Source organism: Hemiscyllium ocellatum, assembly GCF_020745735.1.
Source record: "Hemiscyllium ocellatum isolate sHemOce1 chromosome 27 unlocalized genomic scaffold, sHemOce1.pat.X.cur. SUPER_27_unloc_10, whole genome shotgun sequence".
Taxonomy (NCBI): domain Eukaryota; kingdom Metazoa; phylum Chordata; class Chondrichthyes; order Orectolobiformes; family Hemiscylliidae; genus Hemiscyllium; species Hemiscyllium ocellatum.
In genome coordinates this window covers 328,484-355,945 of record NW_026867477.1, presented here as the reverse complement: position 1 = coordinate 355,945, position 27,462 = coordinate 328,484, and the positions used below count along the sequence as shown (strand labels likewise).

The 27,462-nt window shown below is 48.0% G+C and overlaps 2 protein-coding genes and 2 pseudogenes across 3 annotated transcripts in view; 2 read left to right on the top strand and 2 right to left on the bottom strand.

The window, feature by feature from the left end:
- LOC132807198 (gastrula zinc finger protein XlCGF26.1-like) overlaps positions 1-27,462 on the top strand; it is a 270,173-nt gene that overhangs the window by 3,224 nt on the left and 239,487 nt on the right. The window lies entirely within an intron of this gene.
- LOC132807202 (zinc finger protein 420-like) overlaps positions 1-27,462 on the top strand; it is a 65,513-nt gene that overhangs the window by 9,712 nt on the left and 28,339 nt on the right. The gene's annotated exons all lie outside the window — the stretch shown is intronic.
- Positions 8,238-9,787, bottom strand: LOC132807188 (zinc finger protein 239-like; annotated as a pseudogene).
- The window catches only part of LOC132807212 (gastrula zinc finger protein XlCGF57.1-like), a 27,643-nt pseudogene continuing 12,646 nt past the window's right edge, over positions 12,466-27,462 (bottom strand).

The window sequence follows — 27,462 nt, the reverse complement described above, 5'->3', positions numbered from 1 at the left end:
CAAGAAAAATGAAACAACATGAGAAATAAATAGGTGCTAGTGCTTAATGTCTGTTCATTAGGAAGCAAACCAGAAATAGGGCTCTCCCAGGATTCTGATTGTGCCCAACTTGAGGATTCTTTCTCCCTTACATCTAATTGTTAGTACCCAGCTATGATTTACAATATTTACACCAGAAATGAAGTATCTTATGAAATAGAGGTGGACACGTACAGCACAGAAGTAGACTTCCTCTCTCTCACGCGTGTATACACACAAGTCCATGGGGGTGAATTTTTATTTGTAGATACATTCTATTTTGCTTCAAAATGTACAATCTGCAGACAGTCAATACATATAATATTTTGTAAATTTGACTTTGGAAATAGAACAAGTTTGATTCAAAGTTTGGACTCTGATCTCACACATTTAATGCATTGTCTGAGCTGCGATGTCATCTTTTGTTATAAAACCTTAAATTATGTTGAGAAGTGCCTTCCAGGAAGTTGGAGATTTACATATTAATGAAGCCTGCAACCCATTTGAATAGATGAGACTTAACAATCCAGGTTAGTTCAAAACATCATTTCAGTGGCAGGACACTGCAATGTTTTTCCACAAATTCTGTCCCTTATGATCTTATTCTTCACAACCACCTGATGAAAGAGTTTCATACCGAAAGCCAGTGCTTCCAAATAACTTGATGTTATGTGATTTTTAACTTTGTCCAGGTTAGGGTGGATTGGCCATGCTCAAATTACCCATAGTGCCCAGGGATGTCCAGGTTAGGTGCATTAGTCAGGGTGAATGTAGAGAAATGGGGGTAGGGGAGTTACTTTCTGGAGGGTCGGGTAGACTCGTTGGGTCCAGTAACCTGCTTCCACACTGTGGGGATTCTCTGAAGAGAAGAGATTTCTGCAAACTATGCAGGGCAGCACAGGTGTCTCCATGGGTGCTTGCTTGGTGAAGTGAGTGTTATGGAGTATCAGTCTGTGCGAGGGTGAGTATTGGGCATGTGTGTGTGTCAGAGAGTATGTGCATAAGAGAGGTGTGGATAAAAGCCAGGGGTTGCATTTTGCTCAAACAAGGAAGGGCAAGAGGGTCTGCAGAGGCTGACCAGATGTCCCAGTCACCATTCATTTCTTTCAACCTCTAGCACTAAGTTTCCAATGTTGTGTATCAGAAGGAGCAGAAAATGAATAGCTAGTATCGTTAGAAACTGTTGAATTTTTCATCTCTGCAGCTGCTGCATTATTTCATCAGCATTGTAAAGTTTACTGGCAGCAGTGCAAGGTGTGGGCTGTATTCACGAGAAAAAGAGTTAAAAACCATACAACAGCAGTTTATAGTCCAACAGGTTTATTTGGAAGGACTAGCTTTTGGAGTACTGCTCTTTCATATGGTAGCTGTGGAGCAGGATCATAGGACAGAATTTGTAGCAAAAGATTACAGTGTCATGCAACTGAAATGGTATATTGAACAATCTAGATTGCTGTTACATCTTTCACCTTTTAGAATGGGTTGCAGGTTTAGGTTCATTAATATGTAAATCCCAGAACTATTTTTAAGTCACATTCTCGACATAACTTAAGGTGACATTTCGGCTCAGACAATGTATTAAAGTTGAGGTCGGAAACCATCTGTATGCCAATCTCAAGTCAGACTGGTTCTATTTCCAAAGTAGGAATTTACAAAATATTGCGTGGATTGACTGCCTGCAGACTTTGTGCATTTTTAAGCAAAATTGAACGTATCAGCAAATATAATTCTGCAAGGTAGAATGGTGGTGGAGGGTTGCTTTTCAGACTAGAGGCCTGTGACCAGTGGTGTGCCACAAGGATCAATGCTGGATCTACTACTTTCATCATTTATATAAATGATTTGCATGTGAACATAGGAGGTATTAGTTAGCAAGTTTGCAGATGACACCAAAATTGGAGATGTAACAGACAGCTAATAAGTATAACAGGATCTTGAACAGATGGGCCAATGGGCTGAGGATAGGCAGATGGAGTTTATTTTGGATAAATGCAAGGTGCTGGATTTTGGAAAAGCAGGACTTAGACACTTAACGGTAAGGTCCGAGGGAGTGTTGCTGAACAAAGAGACCTTTGAGTGCAGATTCATAATTCATTGAAAGTGGAGTCGCAGGTAGATAGAATAGTGAAGGTGGCATTTGGTATGCTTTCCTTTTTTTGGTCAGAGCATTGAGCATTGCTTAGGCCACTGTTGAAATATTGCATGCAATTCTGGTCTCCTTCCTATCCCAAGGATGTTGTGAAACTTGTAAATCTTTTCTGAACCCTTTCAAGGATGTTGCCAGAGTTGCAGGGGTTGAGCTATTGGGAGAGGCTGAATAGGCTGGGACTGTTTTCCTTGGAGGGTCAGAGGCTGAGAGGTGACCTTATTGAGGTTTATAAAATTATGAGGGGCATTGATAGGGTAAATAGACAAAGTATCTTCCTTGGAGTGGGGGAGTCCAGAACTATAGGGCATAGGTGTATGATGAGAGGGGAAAAATATAAAACGGACCTAAGGAGCAACGTTTTTCACACAGGGTGGTGTGTGTATGGAATGAGCTGCTGGAGGAAGTGGTTGAGGCTGGTATAATTACACCATTTAAAAGGCATCTGGATGGGTTTATGAATAGGAACGGTTTAGAGGGATATGGGCCAAGTGCTGGCAAATGGGACCAGATTAGATTAGGATATCTAGTTGGCATGGACAAGTTGGACCGAAGGGTCTGTTTCCATGCTGTACATCTCTATGACTCTGACTCTAAATGCAAATTCACCCCATAGACTTGTGTATATATGTGTGTGTGTGTGTGTGTGTGCGTGCGTGCGTGCGTGCACATAAGAGTGCATATTTGTGTATGTGCATGTGTGGTAAAGTGAGTGTGTGATGGAAGTATAAGCCTGTGAGAGGGTGAGGGTGTCAGGGAGGGGGTGAATGTGTGTGTCTGAGAGGGGTATGGATAAAAGCAAGGGGTTACATCTTGGTAAAACCAACAAAACTTGTACAAGTAATGGGGCCCTGGGTCTTGTTGTAGAACAGAGAGACCTGGGGGGGGGGTCAGTACGTAGTTCTTTGAAAGTTACATCACTGGTAGACAGGGTGGTTAAGAAGGCGCTTAGCACATTTGCTTTCATTGTTCACATCATTGAGTAACGGAGTTAGGAAGTCATGAAGTTATCCAGGATGTTGCTTTTAGAGTATTGACTAAAGTCTTGGTCACCCCGTCATAGGAAGGATACTATTGGAGAGGATTTGGAAAAGATTTACCAGAATGTTGCCAAGGCTGGAGGGGTTGAGTTATAAGGAGAGGCTGGGATTTTGTTTTTTAACTGGAGCAAAGGAGTCGAGGGTTGAGCTTATATAGATTTATAAATTCAAAAGGGGTGTAGGTAAGGTGAATTGCAAAGATCTCTTTCTTAGCGTGGGAGTGATCAAAACTAGGGGGTGTATTTTTTTTTAAGGTGAGAGAAGAGAGATTTAAAAGGAACCCGAGTGCAACCTTTTTAGAGAGGATGGTTTGTGAGTGAATGAGCTTCCAAAGGAAGTAGTAGGTGCAGGTACAGTTACTGCACGTAAAAGACATTTGGATAGGTACATTAATGAAAAGGTTTAAGTAGATATGGGCCAAAAGGAGGCAATTTAGTTTGGGAATTCTCATCAATGTGGATGAGTTGGACTGAAGGGTCTGTTTCTGTGCTGTATGACTCTATGACACAAAGAACCAGAAGTGATCTTCTTGAAACCAGCAAAATTCAGAAAGGGGCTTGACAGGGTAGATGCAGATAAAATGCTCCTTTGGTGGTGTCATAGAATCCGTACAGTGTGGGAGCAGACCATTTGGCCCATTTAGTCCATGCTGACACTCCGAAGAGCATCCCACACCCCCACCCTCCTCCATGCATTTTCCATGGCAAATCCATCCTACACATCCCTCTACACTGTGGGACAATTTGGTATAGCCAATCCCCCTAATCCGCACATACCTGGACACTTTTGGTAATTTATCATGTCCAATCCAACCCAGGAGCTTGCTTAAAATGATTCAAGTGTGTCAACAGCAATCATTTCAAGGGTTGTTGGTTTCCTTGGATGTAGAGAAGGGATTTGACTGGGTGGAGTGGCCATTTCCTTTTTTTTAATACCCTGGAGTGGTTTAGTCGAGGTGAAATTTTTCTAGATGGGTAACAGTCCTTTACAGTGGTCCTTTATCAGCGATTCTCACCAATGGTGTAAGGTCCAGTAATTTTAGCATGGTCCTGCCACAAGCCTCTTATGTATTGGAGAGCTATGGCAGGAGTACTAGAGAGGATCTTGGGGACCAGAGGTAAGGTTGACTTGGTCTCTCTCCTCCTGGGGTTGACAAACCTATCTTCCCGAGATGTGCATGGGTGAAAGTTTTTAATATCCTCACTTTTTGTGCAAGGAAGAATATTCTGATGTGCTGGGTGTCTGCGAAACCCCCTCCCCTGGTGTCTGTCAGGGTGGCACAAGTTAATTATGGAACACATTGCTTTGGACATTCTCACAAATATGGTGCACCAAAAAACAGAATTTTTAAAAGACATGGCAGTCCTTTTTGAATTACCTGGAAGCAGATTTGTCTGCCATTTTAATTAAGGCCTTTGTGTAGCCGTGTCGGTTTGGTATACTGAACTCTATGCCCTGACAGGAAGAATTTCAAACAAGTGTTCGGGTAATAATTGATGTTCTTGAAGATTGAAAGCTAAGGTCTTATTACACTGAGCATATTATTTATTGATCTGTAGTGAGTATAATTTTGATATGTTTTGTGGAGTAGTATAGTAGTTGGTTTACTGTTGTTATTGTTGTTAGAATGTTATTTTCCTATTTTATAGCTTTATAATTTTGAAAAAGGTTGCAATAAAAGTATTTTTAAAATGTCTAATGCTTTGTGCCTGTGACATTGTTCTCAGTCATGGACAGATTCCCTATCACCACCAAGCCCCATGAATCAATATCTAATTAAGGAAACTACAAACATCCAGATAAGTAGAGAAACAGCAGCTGTATTTAAGAGGCAGAAGATGAGGTGTTCTTCTGCCAGGCGTCAGGTGGTTAGAGTTTGGTGGTGGAGGAGAGAGAGTTAAAGTGATTGGCCACAGAACAGTGGAGTCATTTAGTTTCAGCATCCCAGAGCTGGTCTCTAAAATGTTCTGCAAGTTGGCCTCCATTCTCCACAATGTAGAGGAGACCAAGTAGAGAACTGGGCACATAAATGAATCTTAGAAATAAGTTGTATAAATCTTAATCTGCCAGAGTTATTTTCTGAAAAAGTTTCATTAAATTGGGTAACTGCATGAAACAGTTTGTTGGTCAGACTTGAATCATCACCCTCAGATGAGAGAATGCCATTGATAGCAGTGAACAGCTCTTTTTGTTAAAAAGCACAAGTTGTTGATTTATTTCCACAACTTACTGGTATTCACACCTGCACAGTCAATGTCAAACTCTGACATCAGAAATGAAATATCATTAATTTTGTCTTACAATAATACAACAAACAAATTAATAGCACACAGTGGATAGAAAGTCTGATTAATGTGAAATAAAATTTGATCAAAAGAATGTAAAATTGAGATGAGAGATAACAAATGGGGGAAGGGCAGAAGGTAAGAAATGCAGCATCATAGAAGGTGTTCCTCCAGGGAGTGTATTTTACCAACTACAACTGCTCAATATAAACAAACACTCTGACATGATCCTCCGGTTTTAATGTAAACCATACCCCCATACAGTAGGTACCATTTAAATAAGTTAATAGATACAAGCCTTGAGTAAATCCAGCCTCCAGCCGGACCCCCCGCTTCTTGGAGCTCGGACCTTCCTCCAGCTCCGGGGGGTTGTTGAGCTCCTGGGCTCCGGCCGCCGCCGAAGAAGCCGCGGGCGCCGGCTCTCTCTCCTCCACCGCCGACAGTTTTAATTTGTTTTCCCGTTCACCCGGTAACCGTCACCTCTTGTTTGAAAAGTTCCGACTTTAATGTGAAATGTATTTTAAAGGTATTTTCTGAGGTAAACGATGCCTGTCTGCCCCCCTCCCTCCGTCAGAAACCGCAGCCTCGCGCCGCCATCTTTGTTTCTCTTCTCCTTTCCGTCTCCTTCAGTGACGCGCGTCATCCGCGCCTCCTCCAATCAGAGCGCACGTTACTCCATCTGACCAATAGCGGCCGCGTTTGCGTCTCGTGTTGTCCCACCCTCTGCAATCTCTCTCTCCGATTGGTCGGTACTGACCACAAGCTTTGGGATTGGTGGGGAATGTCACAAGCGGCTCAGTGTATCCGCCCTTTTCATTCATTCAACAGCAGCTGACCCAATTTACTGCAACGGGCTCTGGGGCTATAGCGGTAGTGTCACATATTCAGGGGCAAGATGTGATTTTTAACGATTTGAACTATGGCACCTCCACATCCATTCATTCAACCGAAGAGGACTCAATTCAGTGTAATGGGCTCTGAGGGTATAATATTTGTATCCCATGTTGAGAAGAAACCTCTCCCCATTCATTCAATAAAAGAGGACCTATTTGCTGCAGAGGGTTTTATTTTATGATGCAGTGGTAGTGTCCCAATCTTCGAGCCCTGAAATCCCACTGCTATGAGGATGCGTGGTAACACATTTTTTAGTCATAAGTCACATGACACCAGGTTATAGTCCAGCAGGTTTGTTTGGAAGATCTTACAGAAATATATTAAATTCTGAAAGAAATACAAATAGGATGTTGCACTGGAAGGTGAGACTATGATAAGACCGCGTGGCCTCAAGATTAGAGGAAGCAGGTTTAAAACTGAACTGAAAAGAAACTTCTTCACCCAGAGGGTTGTTAATATATGGAATTCCTTGCCCAGGGAAGGATTTGACATTACTTCAGCAATCACTAGAAGCAGTAGATATTTTTTTCAAAAACGTAAAAGAATTAAGGGATCAGGTGAAAACGCAGGTCAGTGGAGTATACTCCACGAAAAGATGATTCATGATTTTATTGAGTGGTGAAGCAGACTCGAAGGGCCAGAAGGCCGACTCTTGCTCCTAGTTCTATGTTGAAATCACAAGCTTTTGGAGTGTAGTCACTTCAGCAGATGAAGTCATGAAAAAACAAGTGCAGGAAAGAGAATTTAGATAAATGAAAGACAGAGCAGCTCAATGGTCAATTATTTACTCCCATTCCTATTTATGATGATCTTACTACACAGCAAGTTGTGTGTTTTCCAAACATGAATTTTATTTCCATTGTTTAAAAATAAATATTTAAGATGAACAGTTTGTTTTTCCTCACTTGGACATGTTGTGACCCACAATTTATATAGCACTGTCGATATCATAGGAACAATTCATAAATTAGATTTGTCATTGAGTCACTCAAGTAGATACTAGAAAGGAGAAAAAAATCCCAACATGTGCAGGATGCTGACGAAAAGTCAGCAACCTGAAATGGTAACAGGAGCAAGTGAACAGGAAACTCATCCTCTGACGTCCACTACAGTACCTTGTACTATTCTTCACTGAACACTGCAATTGCTTTCCTTTTCAGTTTAATGATCCACCTCTATTTTGAATACCGTAATTGAATCTGACTCCAACACACTCTCTGGCAGACAGTTCCAGAGATCAAAGTATTTTCAATCATGAATGAAGTAAGTTTTGGATCCGTCCCAAAGACAATTCCGATGGACTTTTGCTTCCAAACATTTACACTAAGTTCTTGTTATGAACACATTTATAACTTAGTAGGTTTATTCAAATTTTATAACATATTGGGATAGCACACTGCTATGCATTGCTACCTCACAGCATAAGGGACCCAAGTTCAATTCCAGCCTCAGGTAACTGTCTGTGTGGAGTTTGCATGTTTTCCCTGTCTGCACAGGTTTCCTTCCACAGTCCAAAGAGGGGCTTCGGTACATCTGTGTGGACCTCCTCCAGTTAACTGAGGGCAATGAGGCACTGTGAGGATCAGTAGATCAGACAATCAGTCAGCAAGTTCTCTCCGGGAGACTTGTCTCAAGAAAGGCAGCGGTTTCTTATCTCATCCATTCTCCTACCCTCCACAAACTCCACACAGACAGTTGCCCCAAGGGTGGAATTGATCCTTGGTTCCTGGTGCCATGAGGCAGCAGTGCTAATCACTGAGTCACCATGCCACCCCTGAGTCACCATGGGGTTGCAGTCCAACCGAAAACAAATACAGTGCACCAACTCTCCCACTGCACCCACTGTCAGGAGAATCAGTCCTGGGGGGGACTCACAGCAGTGTCAGTGGTGGAATCCGCTTGTTGTGAGCGCTGGTGCCCCCGCTGGTGCTTCCGCAAGTTGCGGGAAAACGTAAACCTCTTCCCGCACTCAGGGCAGCTGAAGGGCCTCTCCCCGGTGTGGACTCACTGGTGCTTCAGCAGAGCGGAGGAATCGCTGAAGGCCTTCCTGCACTCGGGACAGCTGAATGGCCTCTCCCCTGTGTGGACCCGCTGGTGGGTCAGTAGTGTGGAGGAGCGGGTAAAGCCCTTCCCGCACTCTGGGCAGGAGAACGGCTTCTCTCCGGTGTGAATGCGCTGGTGCCTAAGCAGGGCAGAGGAATTGCTGAAGGCCTTCCCGCACTCGGGGCAGCTGAATGGCCTCTCCCCTGTGTGGACCTGCCGGTGGGCCACGAGGTTAGAGGAAACAGCAAAACCCTTCCCGCACTCGGGGCAGGAGAACGGTCTCTCGCGGGTGTGGATCCGCTGGTGGGTCAGCAGGTTGGAGGGCTGGGTAAAGCACTTTCCGCACTGAAGGCAGGAGTACGGCCTCTCCCCAGTGTGGACTCGCTGGTGCCTCAGCAGGTGGGAAGACCTACTGAAGGCCATCCTGCACTCAGGGCAGCTAAAGGGCTTCTCACCCGTGTGGACCCGCAGATGGGTCGGAAGAGCGGGTGAAGCCCGTCCTGCACTCAGGGCACAAGAACGGCCTTTTCCCGATGTGGACCCACTGGTGCCTCAGCAGGGTAGAGGAATCACTGAAGGTCTTCCCGCACTCAGGGCAGCTGAATGGCCTCTCCCCTCTGTGGACCCATTGGTGCTTCAGCAGGTCCGAGGATTTGCTGAAGGCCTTCCCACACTCCGAGCAGGGGAAGGGCCTTTCCCCAGCGTGGACGCGCTGGTGGGCCACCAGGTGGGAGGAGTAGGTGAAGCCCTTCCCACACTCAGGGCAGGAGAATGGCTTCTCCCCAGTGTGGACTCGGCCGTGGTCCAGCAGGTGGGAGGAGCAGGTAAAGCCTTTCCCGCACTCGGGGCAGGAGAATGGCCTCTCCCCGGTGTGACTTCGCCGATGAATCTCCAGGACAGATGGGGCATGGAAGCCTGTCCCGCAGTCGCAACACTTCCACGGTTTCTCCACAGTGTGGGATTCCTCTGGTTTCACCATGGCCGCAGCTACAGACCCGTGTACGGCCCCTGCCCACAGTAAATTCCTCTTTCCTGGCCGTATAACTGTTTCAGGCTTTACACACAGTGTGCTGTAACAGTACAGACTCTCATTCAGTCCCGCTGATGCTGAAAATGGTCTGAAACAGGAACCAAAATGTTTTGCTCCTTCTCACAGAATCATAGTTGAAAATCGTGGAGGTCCCGATGGATTGAGTGACTGTCAGACATTGATGTGAAAGTGGGGACTGCAGAGGCTGGAGAGGAGTTGAAAAGTGCGGTGCTGGAACAGCACAGCAGGTCAGGCAGCATCCAAACAGCAGGAGAATCGACAATTCAGGCATAGGCCCTTCATCTGTTGATTTTTAAACTTCAGTCTTCAGATCTTCAAATACTCTGGAAAAAGAGATTACAAAAGTCATCACGGTCAGGCCAGGGTAGAAATTCAGAACAAGCTCCTCCACTTTCTGCAGAACATTTTTTTCTTTTGCTGTTCCACAAAATTGAAAGCATCCCACTCTCTCTCCTCCTACTCCATTCTCACTCCGCTCAAATTAATTCTCCTGAAGTTGCTGATTCAGGATCTTACAGGGACAGAAAAAGCAAAAACGTCAGGACTGGCATCCGAGAATTTTGGATAACACCACGTGAAAGTTAATATCTTTCAGGATATTGTTGAGAGTGAGCAAGTCTGATTTTGGGAAGCAAAAGAAGTGTAAATTCAGGTTGAACCTGCAATACAGCTTCTTGATAAAAAAAAACAGACATGAATTGGTTATCGTCCCTGTGGTGGGTGGTGGGGGGGGGGTGGTATGTGGTGGGTGGAATGAGACATCAAGACATTGACACAGACAACCAGAGAGAAACTAAACATACGGACATGGCAAATGTTCGTGGCAAGCCAGAGTCAGATTTACAGCACAGAACAGCCCCTTCGGGCCATCCAGATATCCTGGCCTAATCTAGTCCCATTTGCCAGCACTTACCCGTATCCCTCTAAACCTTTCCTATTCATATACCTATCCAGATGCCTTTTAAATGTCATAGCTGTATCAACATCCACCACTTCCTCTGGCAGCTCATTCCTTCCACACACCACTCTCTGCATGAAAAGGTTACTCCTTAAGACCCTTTCAAATCTTGCCCTCCTCCACTCTAAACCTTTTGCCCTTTGGTTCTGGACTCTCTCACCCAGGGAAATGTCCTTGTCTATTTACCCTATCCATGCCTCTCATGATTTTATTAATGACTCTCAGTCACCCCTCAGCCTCTGGTGCACAAGGAAATACAGCCCAGCCCATTCACCTCAAACCCTGACAACATCGTTTTAAATGTGTTCTGAACCCTTTGAAGTTTCACAACATCATTCTGATAGGAGCGAGACCAGAATTACACACAATATTCCAAGTGGTCTACCCAATGTCCTATCAGCCACAACATAGTGGGCAGCACGGTGGCACAGTAGCACTGCTGCCTCACAGCGCCTGTAGACCCGGTTCAATTCCCGACTCAGGCGACTGACTGTGTGGAGTTTGCACATTCACCCCGTGTCTGCGTGGGTTTCCTCCGGGTGCTCCGGTTTCCTCCACAGTCCAAAGATGTGCGGTCAGGTGAATTGGACAAGCTAAATTGCCCGTAGTGTTAGGTAAGGGTAAATGTATGGGTGGGTTGCGCTTCGGCGGGTCGGTGTGGACTTGTTGGGCCGAAGGCCTGTTTCCACACTGTAAGTCTAAGTCTAATCTAAAAATAACTTCCCAACTCTTATCCTCAGTCAGAGGATTGGGAAAGTTTTCAAAACCCACAAAAAGACAACCAGGAAAGAATGCAGGGACAAACCAAATTTGAGGGTCAGTTTGGAAGCATCAATGAGAAAATGGCGCACTGGGTTTATTGTTACCCGTTCTTCTTGAGTACGTATACGTATTTCTCTTCTGCCCATCGCAGTTCCTCTGTGCTGCAATGTGTGGTGCCTTGTTGAATTAATCTCCTGATGCAGCTTCGTTTGTGGGTGTTGGGATGATTGCTTCTGTAGTTAAGTATTTGATCTGTGTGTATTGTTTCCTGTAGACGCTAGTTTGAAGTTCCCCTTAACTGTTTGCTCTACTGTGACATCTAGGAATGGCACTTTGTTGTTCTCCTCTTCAAACCAGGAGCTCCCCTCAGGCCCACAGTCTCACTACCTGGAACACCACTATACAGACTAGTCAAAGAACTCCAGTGAAGACTAAAAAATTGAGTAGAAGATTCACGCCACTCCATTCACTCCACCCAAGAATTCCTGAACACCAAACACCAAAGGTAGAAGAGGATGAAATAATGCTGTCCTTTGACATACAGCCCTGTTCATATTGTTAGGACAGAAATTTGTACTTGCGTGTTCATTTAGAGGAGAGACCACAGACTCTCAATTAGTTGGCACAAGCAGGTTCTTTATTTCGCAGAATCGTAGCTGATTACAGTGAAATACATGCTTTCACTGGAGAAGGTGCACATTCTGTTTTTCCCCCAGAAATCCACACTTGATATATTTTTTGCTAAGCTACGTAACTACTCGCACACGTGATCTCTCGCACACAAAGCGTCTCCTGTGACAGAGCTCATTCGGCCTTGGCAAATATCCACGAGACAGTTCCAGTCTGGTAAACAACAGCTCAGCCACCTGTTATGGCCTTGGCAGCTACGCTGAGAAGAGCCTGCCATTGTGCTGCCTGACCTTGGTAGCTGTCTACGAGACAGTTTCAGTCTCGTAAACAGCAGTCCAGCTGCACAGGCAGTTTCGGTCAGCAGTCCAAACAACCGCTCCGCAGCGCCCCCTGATTCCCCAAGCAGTAACTACAACTCTACCCTCCCTAGGCCTATTAGATATACATCCCAACATTCCCTCCCTTGGCCTCTACTGAGGCCACATCAACCCATACCGCTACAAACGCAATGTCGCACGGCAACCGGGGCCGGGTGTGTCGGTGGACGCCCCCCAAACGTCCCTTTGGCTTCTCCGAACACGTTATCTCAACCAGGCCGACCGGTTCTAGGGACACATTAGTTCAGGGTGAAGGGGTCCCTAAGCAGCATACCGCTACAAAACAAGCAACAAGCGAAAATTAACAATTAGTAGGCAATTCTAGGTTATTTCTTTTAAAGAAAACAACTAAAAAAAAGCTATCTCAAAACTAACAAAACGATAAAAAACACAGTGAAACTGAGCATGATAACAAAAGGAAGAGAACCAGGGAAAACACAAAGTGGATGAGTTAGGATGCCTGCAGAATCTTCATTCTGTTTTCCAAAGAACATCTAATTGTACAACGACTCATTAAAATCGGTCATATTATATCATGACATCCTAAAATAATTTTAAACTACTGAAATCGTGTCAAATCTTTTGTAATAGGATTCAATGTGCTTTCCTTCCTTCCCAAAGGATTGTTGTTAAGTCGGTTCTGGAAGCTGCCACAAAACTGGCATTTTCATCTGTCCAAAATACTGTGAATACAATGTACTGAGTGCACGATTTTCCTTCTATCAAGCTGCTTTGCCAGCCAGAAACTTAATCAGATTCCCGACACGGATGCAAAGACCAGGGATCTGCTAAAGCCACATGACCACAGGCCACTATTCTGAAGGCCAATGCACGACTGTGCCTGTCTTAGGTTGTTCCTCGCTCGAGGAATCTTACCCATTACTGGCTAACCAGTCTTCTTCACTGACCAACAAAAACCCACATCCATTTCACAGACGTTAAGGATGGACACGGGCAGTGGCAACTGGCTTATTACTGTGATCAGTGGCTTTCGAGACCAATCGAAGCCATTTAGGAATACCAGATGATGGCTAGGAATCTCTTGGGTGAACAATAGTTTCTTGAGTCTTGAGGCATATAGCACTTCACAATCTCTAACTGCAGCATAAAAGCACAAATTTACCTGTTGCAAATTTAAACGGGAAAAATATACAACTAGGGGGTCCTTGGACCACAGCCCTCACATTCTGAGGCCCTAAAGGAGAAGGATTAGAAATGAGTGACACAGTTATAAAGCAAAATCATATATTGTCCCGTGTTTCTCTCTCAGGCATAGCTCCTCCATTCCCTCTGGTTTCGATCCTGTAATCTTTCCTTGGGGTGCCCCCATCACAGGCTCCACCAGCACCGCTGCCTGGTATGCGGGTGGGGGTCATCCTTTCCCGTCAGGGCACGGTCAATCGGTCGTGTCACAAGCTTCCTGATACATGGTATACAACAACCACCACAGGTAATAAAGATAGCAACAGAGATGCATAAACCAAGGGCCAGCTGTCCCAGCACAGTTCCCTATCTACCGAATGTACTATTCAGCCAATCTATGACTGGGTTGTTAACCCCTGACTGCTCAGAAATGATGCCAGTTGTTGTCCCCCTCCCCGTCGTTATCAAAATCATAAGCGGAATGGCTCTTTCTTCCCTTTATAGATCAGGACACTCCCGCCTAAAATGCCCTATCCTTCCACAATAATGGCATCCTGCCTGTGGAGACCTTCATCTCTGCCCCTGTCGCTCAAACCCTCTACCAAATGCTCCTCCTTGTCTCTCCCTATCCCCTTTCCTCTCTGCCCTCCATGCTGTCACCCGCTGCTCCGGTTGCTCACTCTTGGTTCCATTCTTCTCCTAATTACCTCATCAACCGCAGCGACCGTCATTTTCGCCTTCTGCTTCTGTCTCTCGTCCTCTCTCTTTACAAACACTTTCTGTGCCTCTCCTAACAATTCATCTAATGGGTTTTTCCCACTCCACCCTTCTATCTTCTGTATCTTTCCCTGTCCAGCATCCCCATATAAGTCCCCTCTCTTCCCCAGTAAATAGTATATTCAAAATAGTCATTAACTCAGCCCACATATACAGACTGGGCCTCAAAAATAGATCAATTTGTTCTGACAATCCTACCGGATTCTCAACCAGGACCGTCATTTCCTTTTAGATGTTCCGACCTCCCCACTGGTGAGGGGGACACACACAAACCCAATCTCCTTGTCCCCTATTGGTACTTCCCGAAGGGGACAAGTCGTTACGTTCTTCCCTTTTTCTTTATTTTAAGAAATATTGCAATGTTCCTAGCTTCCCATAACTTCAAACACCAATTTATCAATTCATGCTTGACTAACTTTAAGCCTGTTCCTAACTTGTAAACATATTTATATATTTACGTCCATTTATTCAGTATTCAATATTTAAAATGTAAAATTCATACAGTTCCCAATTTTGAAATCCACTGTAATCACCCAGTTTTAGTCCCCTAATTTAGATCCAAAATTAGTTTTCTTAAGTACTCCTGACCAATCATTACTCAATTACAATACTATAGGTCGTAAAATAATCAGAGCTGTCTTACAAGAATTTGCCAATTCAAGTTAAAAAAAAACTTCTAATGCATGAACAATGGCCGAATCCAAGGTCACAGATAATAACCATGGAAGTTTTCGTTTTTACGACAACCTCCTGTTGAACTGAAACTTCAACTGTCCTCCATACATTGCTTTTATGAAAAGATAAAAGAGATTAGTTAGAATCGGATAGTAAGGCAGTCATGACTTTTAAAAGAACAGAAGTCATCAACCTTAAAAAAAAATCATGTTAAGTTTCCATAAAAATCACATTTAAAACAGTCCTGGAACTCAAGCTCCAGGGAATAAAACTTACACATTCAATCACCAACAAAAAAATGTGCATTCAAACCAAATCACAAAGGGTTAAACTTTCTGTCAGTTGTACAGCTCTTTTCACTCACTCACTCTCTCTCTCCTCAGGCTGCTGGGACAGATCGGCTCGCTCTCTCTCTCTTCGCTGGCTGCTGCGAGTCTCCTTACCCCTAACCCTTATTTCTCGCAATCCTTTTTCTCTATCCTTCTCTCTTGCTTTCTCTTCCCTTTTCTCTGTTTCTCTCCCCTTTGTCTTTATTACCTTCTGTCTCTCTTTATCTATCTCCCTCTTTCTCTCTTTTTCTCTCTCTCTCTCACTCTCTTCCTGTGTCGGTCTCTCTGTATCTCTGTTTCTGTCTGTCTCTGTCCTCTGTCTCTCTCCTTACCCAATGCCCCTCACTTCTAGGAATTTTAAGGTCTGTGCTACGGGATCCTCGTTACCACCGAGTTCCACGCGTCTCCCGCGTTTATTAATTCCAAGTTCCACGTGATACCCCCACCCCTCCACGCAGGAGAATTTTAAAAATACGTGGAGAATTTTAATGTCAAAGGCTCTCATTACTTCCAAGTTTTACACTACTTTAGATTAAAAAAAAATGACTTACCAGCCAAGATTCTGTGCCTCTGTGGCCCGGTTAAATCAATTTGGGTTGGTGAGGATCAGAAAGCAGACAAGAACTAACTCAAAAATTAACTACTGGAAGTTTTAGATGTAACAGGCACTTCCATACCTTAATAAGATTCGGCGCCGAAGGTTGTCTGCTAACCGGTCTGCCAACTGTTATCTCTTTCCTCCCCGCGTTGGGAGTCACCAAATGTTAGGATGGAATTTGTCCTTGCATGTTCGTTTTAGGAGGAGAGACAACAGATGCTCAATTGTTTGGCACAAGCAGGCTTTATTGCAGAATCGTAGCTGATACAGTGAATCACCATGCATTCACTGGAGAAGGCGCGTTCTGCCTTCCCCTCCCAAATCTGCTCCTGATATACTCTTTGCTAAGCAGAGCTTCGCGGAGCTACTAAGCATTGCCTTATTAGGACATTTCGCGTTTGCTAGGCGTTTCCTGTTATTGAGCTCATTTGGGCGTTGGCAGCTGAGCTGGCCACGTAAGCAACAGTTTCGATTTCCCAAGTAGCAGCTACAGCTACAGTTTCAATTCCCCAAACAGCAGCTATAGCTCCACCCTCCCTTGACCTATTTTATCCTAACAGTACCCAGGGATGTGTAGGATTGGGTAATTTAGCATGGCCAATCGACCCTAACCTACACATCCCTGGGTACTATGGGTAATTTAGCATGGCCAATCCACCCTTAGTGTAGGATTGGCCAGGCTAAATTGTCCTATACTATCCAGGGATGTGCAGGTTTGGGTGGCCTGGCCGTGCTAAATTACATAGTGTTTGGGGATGTGCAGGTTAGGTGGCATTGGCCGTGCTAAATTACCCATAGTGCCTAGGGCTGTGCAGGTTAGGGGGCATTGGCCGTGCTAAATTACCCATAGTGCCTAGGGCTGTGCAGGTTAGGGGGCATTGGCCGTGCTAAATTACCCATAGTGCCTAGGGCTGTGCAGGTTAGGGGGCATTGGCCGTGCTAAATTACCCATAGTGCCCAGGGATGTGTAGGCTAGGTGGGTTAGTCAATGGGAATTGCAGGGTTACGGGCAGAGGTCTGGGTGAGGGAGGGTTGGTGTGGGTTGGATGGGCTGAAGGGCCTGCTCCTACACTGCAGGGGTTCTAAGCGTGAGATGAGGTGCTTGACGGAAACGATGGGGAAGAGGCAGTGAAAACACAACGAGACCGTTTGAAAGTGGGAGCATGACAGGAGGGGGTGGGTAAATGGGATGTGGTGAGGGAGGGGGCTTAGGAGAGAAAGAGACACAGAAAGAGAGGGTCACACACAGATACAACTGGTGAAAGTGGGGAAGATTGTGATAGGTTCAGATAAGGTGGAGGAAGAAAAGCTGTTCCCTATTCACTGATAGTGACAAGGTCAGGGGCGGCCTGAAGTTCAGGGGTTTGAGCAGGAGAGAGAGGGGGAAAACAGAGGAAAAACAGGTTTACCCAGCAAGCAGCAATATGCTGGAATCCGCTGTCACCTCAGAGAGACAGACAGACGCAGAGGCAGACGCAGAGACACAGACAGAGAGAGCCAGAGACAGAGCCAGAGAGACAGAGACGGGGAGGTAATCAGATGAATGGCCTCCCTGTGCTGTGAGATCCAAAAGGAGCACGCGAGCAGCTGCCCCAGTGTTTCTGGCGGTCTGAGGCATCTCCCCCTCGCCCCATTACCGGTACCGCTCTCCCGTCCCATTGGCACCCTCCCGGTGAACGGCCCACTCTCCCACTGCACTCAAGCTGCCCCTTCCCCCACCCCGGGGCCTGGAAGAGGACGGAACAGCCCGTTCCGGAGCGGGGCTCGGGAACGCTGCCCATGTCCGCGAGGTCCTTTCCGAGAAAGGAAACAAAAAGGACAACAGACAGGGGACCACCCGCATCAACGGGAATGACAACATTTCACCCTCAGACAAGGCCTTGTCAAGAGATGTACAGCACGGAAACAGACCCTTCGGTCTAACCCGTCCATACCGACCAAATATCCCAACCCAAACTAGTCCCACCTGCCAGCACCCGGCTCATATCCCTCCAAACCCTTCCTATTCATATACCCATCCAAATGCCTCTTAAATGTTGTAATTGTACCAGCCTCCACCACATCCTCTGGCAGCTCATTCCGTACACACACCACCTTCTGTATGAAAAAGTTGCCCTGTAGGTCTCTTTTATATCTTCCCCCTCTCACCCTAAACCTATGCCCTCTAGTTCTGGATTCCCCAACCCCAGGGAAAAGACTTTGCCTATTTATCCTATCCATGCCGGTCATAATTTTGTAAACCTCTATAAGGTCATCCCTCAGCCTCCGACGCTCCAGGGAAAACAGCCCCCCAGCCTGTTCAGCCTCTCCCTGTAGCTCGATCCTCCAACCCTGGCAACATCCTTGTCAATCTTTTCTGAACCATTCCAAGTTTCGCAACAGCGGGGAGACCCAGAAATAGAAAAGACTGAAGGGGGAAGTCAGCGGTTAATCTTTTGAAGAGGTTACAAAGGAGAGACCTCTGTCTGCAGCGGGAATGACCCCCACAGTAGCAGGTCGAGGTGGACGGCATTTAAGGAGAAGCTGGATACAGACGTCAGGGAGAAAGGAACTGAAGGGAATGCTGCTGTAAGGGAAATCAAGTGTGAGCAAGTGAAGGGGAGGTGCGTAGAGGCTCACATGGGTCAGAAATACTGAGAGAGACCAGTTGAGCTGAAGGACCTGACTGGAGACTCAATGGGACAGAGAGTGAAATCTTGGATCCACCTGCAAGAGAAGGAGAAACACGTGATTTACCTTCCAGGATTAAGCAAGTCCCGCAGATTCTGCAGATCACTTTATTGGTCACAGCACTGAGTATAGGGGTTGGGGTCTGGACAGGACGTTGGTTAGGCCACTTTTGGAATACACAGGAACCTCGATTATCCAAAGGACACATGCAGGGTGTATTTCAGTCGCTTGACGATTAGATCCCTTACAGTGTGGAAACAGGCCCAACCAGTCCACACTGAGCCTCCGAAGAGTAACCCACCCAGACCCATTTCCCTCTGACTAATATACCTAACACGACGGGCAATTTAGCATGGCCAATTCACCCTGACCTGCACATCTTTGGACTGTGGGACGGAACCGGAGCACTAGGAGGAAACCCACGCAGACGCGGGGAGAATGTGCAAACTCCACACAGTCTGTCGCCTGAGGCAGGAATGAAACCTGGGTCCCTGGTACTGTGAGGTAGCAGCGCTAACCACTGAGCCACCGTGCTGGTTCATCTAATTCTGGATAATCGAAGTTTCTCTGTATTATGTGCACTTCTGGTCTATCGGAAGGATGCTCCCCGTGTGGACCCACTGGTGGATCTGGAGGCCGGACGAATGGGGGAAGCCCTTGCCGCAGACCAGGCAGGTGAAGGGCCGCTACCCAGTGTGGACCCGCTGGTGGGCCAGCAGGTTGAACGAGCGGGTGAAGCTCTTGCCGCAGACGAGCAGCTGAACGGCCTCTCCCCGGTGTGGACCCGCTGGTGGGCCAGCAGGTCGGACGAGCGGGTAAAGCTCTTGCCGCAGACCGAGCAGGTGAACGGCCTCTCCCCGGTGTGGACCTGCTGGTGCCGCAGCAGGTCGGACGAGTGAGGGAAGCCCTTGCCGCAGACGAGCAGGTGAAGGGCCGCTCCCCGGTGTGGACCTGCCGTGCTGCAGCAGGGTGGACGAGTGAGGGAAGCCTTGCCACAGACTGAGCAGGTGAAGCGCCGCTCCCAGTGTGGACCCGCTGGTGGGCCAGCAGGTTGAACGAGCGGGTAAAGCTCTTGCCGCACACCGAGCAGGTGAAGGGCCGCTCCCCGGTGTGGACCCGCTGGTGCCGCAGCAGGTGCGACGAGCGGGTGAAGCCCTTGCCGCAGATGGAGCAGGTGAAGGGCCGCTCCCCGGTGTGGAGCCGCTCGTGGGTCAGCAGGTTGGACGAGCGGGAAAAACTCTTGCCGCAGACCGAGCAGCTGAACGCCTCTCCCCGGTGTGGGACCCGCTGGTGGGTTAGCAGGTCGGACGAGCGGTAAAGCTCTTGCCGCAGACCGAGCAGCTGAACGGCTATCCCCGGTGTGGACCCGCTGGTGGGGTTAGCAGGTCGGACGAGCGGGCGAAGCCCTTGTCGCAGACGGAGCAGGTGAAGGGCCGCTTCCTGGTGTGGACCCGCTGGTGGGACTTCAGTTTCAACCGACTTAGTGAAGGCCTTCCCGCACTCGGAGCAGGTGAAGGCCCCTCCCCGGTGTGGATCCGCTGGTGGGTCAGCAGGGTGGACGATTGGGTAAAGCTCTTGCTGCAGACGGAGCAGCTGAACGGCCTCTCCCCAGTGTGGACCCGCTGGTGTGAGAACAGGGTGGACGACTGGGTGAAGCCCTTGCCGCAGACGGAGCAGGTGAAGGGCCTCTCCCCGGTGTGGACCTGCTGGTGCCGCAGCAGGGTGGACGAGTCGCTGAAGCCCTTCCCGCACTCGGAGCAGGCGAACGGCCTCTCCCCGGTGTGGAGCCGCTGGTGGGTCAGCAGGATGGACAGCCGGGTGAAGCCCTTCCCGCACACTGAGCAGGTGAAGGGCTGCTCCCCGTGTGGACCCGCTGGTGGGTCAGCAGGGTGGACGAGTCGCTGAAGCCCTTCCCGCACACCGAGCAGCTGAACGGCCTCTCCCCGGTGTGGACACGGGCGGTGGATCTCCAGCTTGGAGGGGGAGCGGAATCCTTTCCCGCAATCCCCACACTTCCACGGTTTCTCCATGGCGCGCGGAATGCCTCCTGAGACTTCCTTTCCCACAGTGGGCAAACTGGTCAGGCACATGCCCCTGTGGTTCAGGTAAAGACGATACTTTAAGAGCCTACTGAGGCAGACAAAAACGTTCAAAGAATTTGCCCCTTCTGGACTGAAAGAGGGACGTCTCTCCTGTCCCACGAATCAAGGGGCTCTGTCAGACCTTCACATGGTACTCCGTTGGGGAGCTCTACCTGCAAAGCTGCTCTTCTCATATCCTGTGAAAAGGGGATTACAAAAGTCATTGCTGCCTGCACATGACAGGAAATCAGAACAGATCATTCTAGTTTCTAGATAGAACTAGATTAGATTAGACTTACAGTGTGGAAACAGGCCCTTCGGCCCAACAAGTCCACACCGACCCCCGAAGCGAAACCCACCCATACTCTTACATTTACCCAACCTAACACTACGGGGCAATTTTAGAGTTCGAGCTTTCACTCTGACCCGCACATCTTTGGACTGTGGAGGAAACCGGAGCACCCGGAGGAAACCCACACAGACACGGGGAGAATGTGCAAACTCCAGCAGTCAGTCGCCCTGAGCGGGAATTGAAAAAAGGTCCCTGTGCTGTGAGGCAGCAGTGCTAACCACTGTGCCACCGGCCACCAAGTTTCTGTAGAACATCCTAAAACAATCAAGTTACAATATGCAGATGCCAGTGTTGGGCTGGGGTGTACAAAGGTAAAAAAAAAAAGCACACATCACCAGGTTGTAGTCCATTAGATTGTTTAAGTTTGAACTTTCAGAGCTCTGCACCTTCATCAGGTAGCTATAAAACTCCAGGCGAAAAGACAGCAGATGCTGGTGAGCAGGGTGTTGCTGGAAAAGCGCAGCAGGTCAGGCAGCATCCGAGGAACAGGAGATTCGACGTTTCAGGCATAAGCCCTGAAGAAAGGCTCTGGCCTGAAATCGTCGAATCTCCTGTTCCTTGGATGCTGCCTGACCTGCTGAGCTTTTCCAGCAACACATTTCAGCTCTGAATCCACATCTGCAGACCTCATTTTCTCCTATAACCTAGAGTTGTGTGATTTTTAACTTTAAAAAGTGTTGCAAATCTCCACACACACACACACACACACTTTTCTCAATTCTCACTCTGCTGTTTCTGATATCACCCATCCCCCAGTATTGTCCAGAAAGGGACTTATTACCTAAAAAAGCTGTAAATCTCCATCCCACACACTCTTTAACTCTTGCTGTACCTAATATCCCACCTCCCCCCCCATGCTCCAGCAAGATCTGACTGATGCTCATTGACTGAGCCACACTCACCTCTTCCTGGATACAGGGACCCTCCAGACCAACATAACATCAGCTTCCCTTAACCCCCCACCGCAACGGCGCATGTGCAGGAGCAACCGATCACGTGAATGGAGGACCGCCGTCGTCACAAAGGCCGCGCGTTGATTGGACGGAGCGCCCGCCCGTGCGGCGTTCCAGCCGTTCCCATTGGTCCAACGCGCCGCGCTGGTCTTTGTGACGCCCACGTGACCTCTCTCCCTTCCCCTCGAAACGGGGAGGCATGACCAATGGGGAGCCTTGGAGGACCGGATGGAAGGCTGGACCTCCTACCAATCAGAGCATCCCCTCATTGTCTGAATGCGGAAGTTGGATCATGAGCTCCTGCTGCTCTCTCTCTCTCTGAATGAAGATTGAGTGTTACCCCAGACTGCACCAACCTCTGTGAGTACAGCACCCTCTCTTCTCACCCCTCCTATTCCATTTCTTTTCTCATTTTGGGATTAAACTGTTGGTTTGTAGGAAGTGAAGTGAAAGGAGGTGAACTCAGGAAAGGTGCATATGCTGGATGCATTGGTCTAGATCGCTGTCTGTCCTCTGTGTCTGTCTGTGTGTGTGTATGTTCTCTCTCTCTGTCTCTCTCGTGTCCTTCATCAGGAATTGCGGGGGAGGGGTGGAGGGAAAGGGTGCTGAGAGATAAATAGGAAGGTGGGAGTGGGGCTGGGGGTAAGGTAGATGCAGGTTGGGTGGGAGGTGATGGCGACAGGGTGGAGCAGATTGGTGGGAAGGAAGATGGACAGGTGGGACAGTTCAAGAGGGTGGTGCTGAGTTGGAGGGTTGGAGCTGGGGTGGGGGGGAGGGAATGTGAGGAAACTGGTGAAATCGATGTTGATGCCATGTGGTTGCAGGTCCTAGGCCACCTGATACCTGGAGGAAGAATGCCTCTGCATTGGGACCCTCCAACCATACAGGATCAATATTGATTTCACCAGTTTCATTCCCTCCCCTCCCCCCCGCCCAATCCCAGATACAACCCTCGAACTTGGGAATGCTCTTTTGAACTGTCCCACCTGTCCATCTGCCTTCCCATCTATCTGCTCCACCCTCCTGTCTGACCTGTCACCTTCTTCCCCCGCTTTCATCTACCCATAGCATTCTCAGCTCCCTTCCCCCAGTCCCACCTCCCTCCCATTTATCTCTCAGCCCTTTGGGCCCACCCACATTCCTAATCAAGGGGTTATGCCCAAAACATCAAACCTCCTGCTCCTCAGATGCTGGCTGACCTGCTGTACTCTTGCAGCACCAGACATTTTGGTGCTTATTTGTCTGGATGTTCTGATGTGACCCATTCGCAGATGTGAAGTCACATTCGAGAAAAACTCCTTCATGGAATGTGGGCTTTTTTTTGGCAAGGCCAACAATGTTTTCGTCCCGAACTGCCCTTCAGACAAGAGGATTGCCAGACTTTAGGGGCATTTTAAAAGTCAAGCACGTGAGCCATCATATGCAGGCAGCACCAAGTTAATGCTAGCGGGTTTCCTTCCCTGAAGAGCGTTATTGAATCAAATGGGTTTTCAGAAAAGTTTCATTCTCTCAATGACTGAGACTAGTTTTCAATTCAGATTTAAAAAAATAAATTTAATTTCCCCAATGTTTGTTTTTACTGGTATTTGAACCCATGAGCCCAGATTATTTGCCTGGGGCCTCTGGATTGCTGGTCCAGTGTTGTTGTTATAACATCACTGACTCACCTGGACAGCATTGAGAGTCATACAGATGTATAGCACACAGAGACCCTATGTGCAACTGGTGCATGCCGAGCACATAGCCAAAATTGATCTAGTCCGATGTGCCAGCACGTCCCTCCAAACCCTTCCCATTCATATTCCCATCCAGATGCCTTTTAAATGTTGCAATTGTCCCAGCCTCTACCACTTCCTCTGGCAGCTCATTCCATACACGCACCACCCTCTGACTGACAAAGTTTGCCCCTTAGGTCCTTTTTATGTCTTTCCCCTCTCACCTCTAGTTCTGGACTCTCCCACCCCAGGGAAAAGACCTTGTCTATTCACCCTATCCATGCCCTCATCATTTTATAAACCTCTATAAGGTCACCCCTCAGCCTCCGATGCTCCAGGGAAAACAGCCCCAGCTTATTTAGCCACTCCCTGTAGCTCAAACCCTGGCAACATCTTTGTTAACATTTTCTGAACCCTTTCAAGTTTCGTTTAACTGAACAGTAAAAGTCATACTGGACAGGGATATATCATAGTGTTACTGTACAATATGTATTTATTTACAGCTGTATAAATTTGATTTATAATTATTTCTAGTTATATCATAGTGTTTGTAGCCATGTTATGTATTCCAAGTTTGGGAGAAGATTTGTAGCTCGGCTGCTCGTTGTTGGTTCTGTTTGCCGAGCTGGGAATGTGTGTTGCAGACGTTTCGATCCTGTTTGGGTGACATCCTCAGTGCTTGGGAGTCTCCTGTGAAGCACTTCTGTGTTGTTTCCTCCGCATTTATAGTGGTTTGTCTCTGCCGCTTCCGATTGTCAGTTCCAGCTGTCCGCTGCAGTGGCCGGTATATTGGGTCCAGGTCGATGTGTTTATTGATTGAATCTGTGGGTGAGTGCCATGCCTCCAGGAATTCCCTGGCTGTTCTCTGTTTGGCTTGTCCTGTAATAGTAGTTTATGGATGCGGATCATTAGCTGTCTTCCTGTTGTCCTATGTAGTGTTTTTGTGCAGTCCTTATTGTGTACAAAATCCCATGCAAGGCCTGCACAAAACACTACATAGGACAAACAGGAAGACAGCTAACGATCCGCATCCATGAATACCAACTAGCCACGAAACGACACGACCAGCTATCCTTGGTAGCCACACACGCAGATGACAAGCAACATGAATTCGACTGGGATAACACTACTATTATAGGACAAACCAAACCGAGAATAGCCAGGGAATTCCTAGAGGCATGGCACTCATCCACAGATTCAATCAATAAGCCACATCGACCTGGACCCAATATACCGAACCGCTGCAGCGGACAGCTGGAACTGACAACCGGAAGCGGGCAGAGACAAACCACTATAAACGCCGGAGGAAAAGATCACAGAAGCGCTTCCACAGGAGGCTCCCAAGCACTGAGGATGTCACCTAGACCGGCGGGGACGAAACGTCTGCAACACAAATTCCCAGCTCGACGAACAGAACCACAACATGTCATGTATTTCCAGTCATACCCTTACAGGACAGAGAATACTGGGCTCAATGCTGACTCTGTGATGAATCTAGTCAGACCCATTCCTCTCTATATCCACAGAGTCCTGTAAGTGTATTCCTCTATAGGGTCCCTCCAGTCTCACTTGGGTATTGAATCGACTCCACTACAGTCATCCTCAGAGCGAGCATGTTTCTAGGTCTTGTTACCAAAGCAAAGTTCTTGCTCTGATTCTCTTTCCCCTCCCCCACATCTTGGTCTGTCAATATGGTAGAGAGGAGAGGCGGGGGGGGGCAGATAACTAGGTTAGCAAACTGCATGAGGGTGGCATGGTGGCTCAGTAGGTAGCACCGATGCCTCATAGTGCCAGGGACCTGGGTTCAATTCCAGCCTCGGGCGACTCTCCGCATCGAACCTGGAGGGAGCCCCACGCGCCGTGGGGAACCGTGGGAAGTGTGGGAATGCGGGAAGGGTTTCCCGAGTCCCCTCTGAGCTGGAGATCCCACCGGCGCGGGTCACACCGGGAGAGCCGTTTCTCCTGCCCCGAGTCCTGCAAGGCCTTCATTGGGTCCTCCAAGCTGCTGAGGCACCGGCGGGTCCACACCGGGGACAGGCCGTACCCCTGCCCCGAGTGTGGCAAGGCCCTTCACCCAGCTGTCCCACCTGCAGACGCACCGGCGCCTCCACACACCAGGGAGAGGCCTCTCACCTGCCCCGGGGGCGGCAAGGCCTTCAATCGATCGCCGACCCTGCGGACACACAGGCGCCATCCCAACGTGATCGCACGGAGTTGAAGTCTGCAGCGAATCCCACCCAGGACAGGGGGGGATCGTGCCCCGTGGGGGATTGTGCCCCGTTCGAAGACAGGTGGGTGAAGCGGGAAGGGAGCGAGGCTTCCTTTCTGCCGGACTGGCCGCTCTCGCTCCCTTGCTTCCCGAGGACCGATGCTGTTGAGGCTGGGACTGCACGTTCCCTGGGCCAAAGATCTGCAGGAGCTGAGGAAGTGCACTCCTTTCACACCGGATGGTAAATCATGTTTGTCCCATCTATTTCAGTCTTAAATACCCTCCGTGACCTGGCCTCCCAGCCTCCTGTGGCAGTGAATTCCCCAGATTCCCCACGTCTCTGTCTGAAGAGGTTTCTCCTGATCTCTGTTCTAAAAGGTCTAAGGCTGTGCCCTCGGCTCCTGGTCTCTCCTACCAATGGAAACATCTTCCCAATGGCCCACAGATAGATCAAAGTCAAATACATAGCCTCTATTCCATTGAGTGTCCAGCACACTTTATAAACATTTTAAAATCAGGAGGGCCATTGATGAGGTGAGTGGCAGTGTCTTTCCCGATAGAATAAAGAATATTCCAGCACAGAACAGGCCCTTCGGCCCCTCCAAGCCTGCACCGATCCAGATCCTCTATCTAAAACCTGCTGCCAATTTTCTCAGGATCTGTATCCCTCTGCTCCCTGCCCTTTCATGTATCTGTTGAGATACATCTTAAATGACCACCATCGTTCCCGTCCTACCATCTCCACTGTCAACACATTCCAGGTACCCAGCACCCTCTGCGTAAAGAACTTTCCATACATATCTTAAATCTTTCCCCTCTCACTTTGAACTCATGACCCCAGTAACTGAGTCCTCCACTCTGGGGAAAACATTTCTTGCTATCCACCCTGTCTATACCCTCATGATTTTGTTGGCCTCAATCCGGTCCCCCCTTAACCTCCGTCTTTCCAATGAAAATAATCCTGATCTATTCAACCTCTCTTCATAGTTAGCATCCTCCATACCAGGAAAAGCAGATTCGACGTTTCGGAAAGTGTCCTCATTTCCTGATGAAGGGCTTCTTGCCTGAAACGTCTTTTTTTCCCTGCTCCTCGGATGCTGCCTGACCTGCTGTGCTTTTCCAGCACCACTCTGATCTCCAGCATCTGCTGTCTTTTCGCCTGGAGGTTTTACTAGCTACCTGATGAAGGAGCAGAGCTCTCAAAAGCTCGAAATTCTAAACAAATCTAATGGACTACAACCTGGTGATGGGTATTTTTTTTTTTAACCTTTGTACACCCCAGCCAACACTGGCATCTGCATATTGTAACTTGATTGTTTTAGGGAAGTTCTACAGAAACTAGAATGATCTGTTCTGAATTCCTGTCATGTGCAGGCAGCAATGACTTTTGTAATCCCCTTTTCACAGGATATGAGAAGAGAAGCTTTGCAGGTAGAGCTCCCCAACTGATAACCATGTGAAGGTCTGACAGAGCCCCTTGATTCGTGGGACAGGAGAGACGTCCCTCTTTCAGTCCAGAAAGGGAAAATTCTTTGAACATTTTTGTCTGCTTCAGTAGGCTCTTAAAGTATCGTCTTTACCTGAACCACGGGGCACGTGCCTGAGCCAGTTTGCCCACTGTGGGGAAAGGAAGTCTCAGGAGGCATTCCGCGCGCCATGGAGAAACCGTGAAGTGTGGGGATTGCGGGAAAGGATTCCACTACGCATCCGATCTGGAGATCCACCCGCCGTGTCCACACCGGGGAGAGGCCGTTCA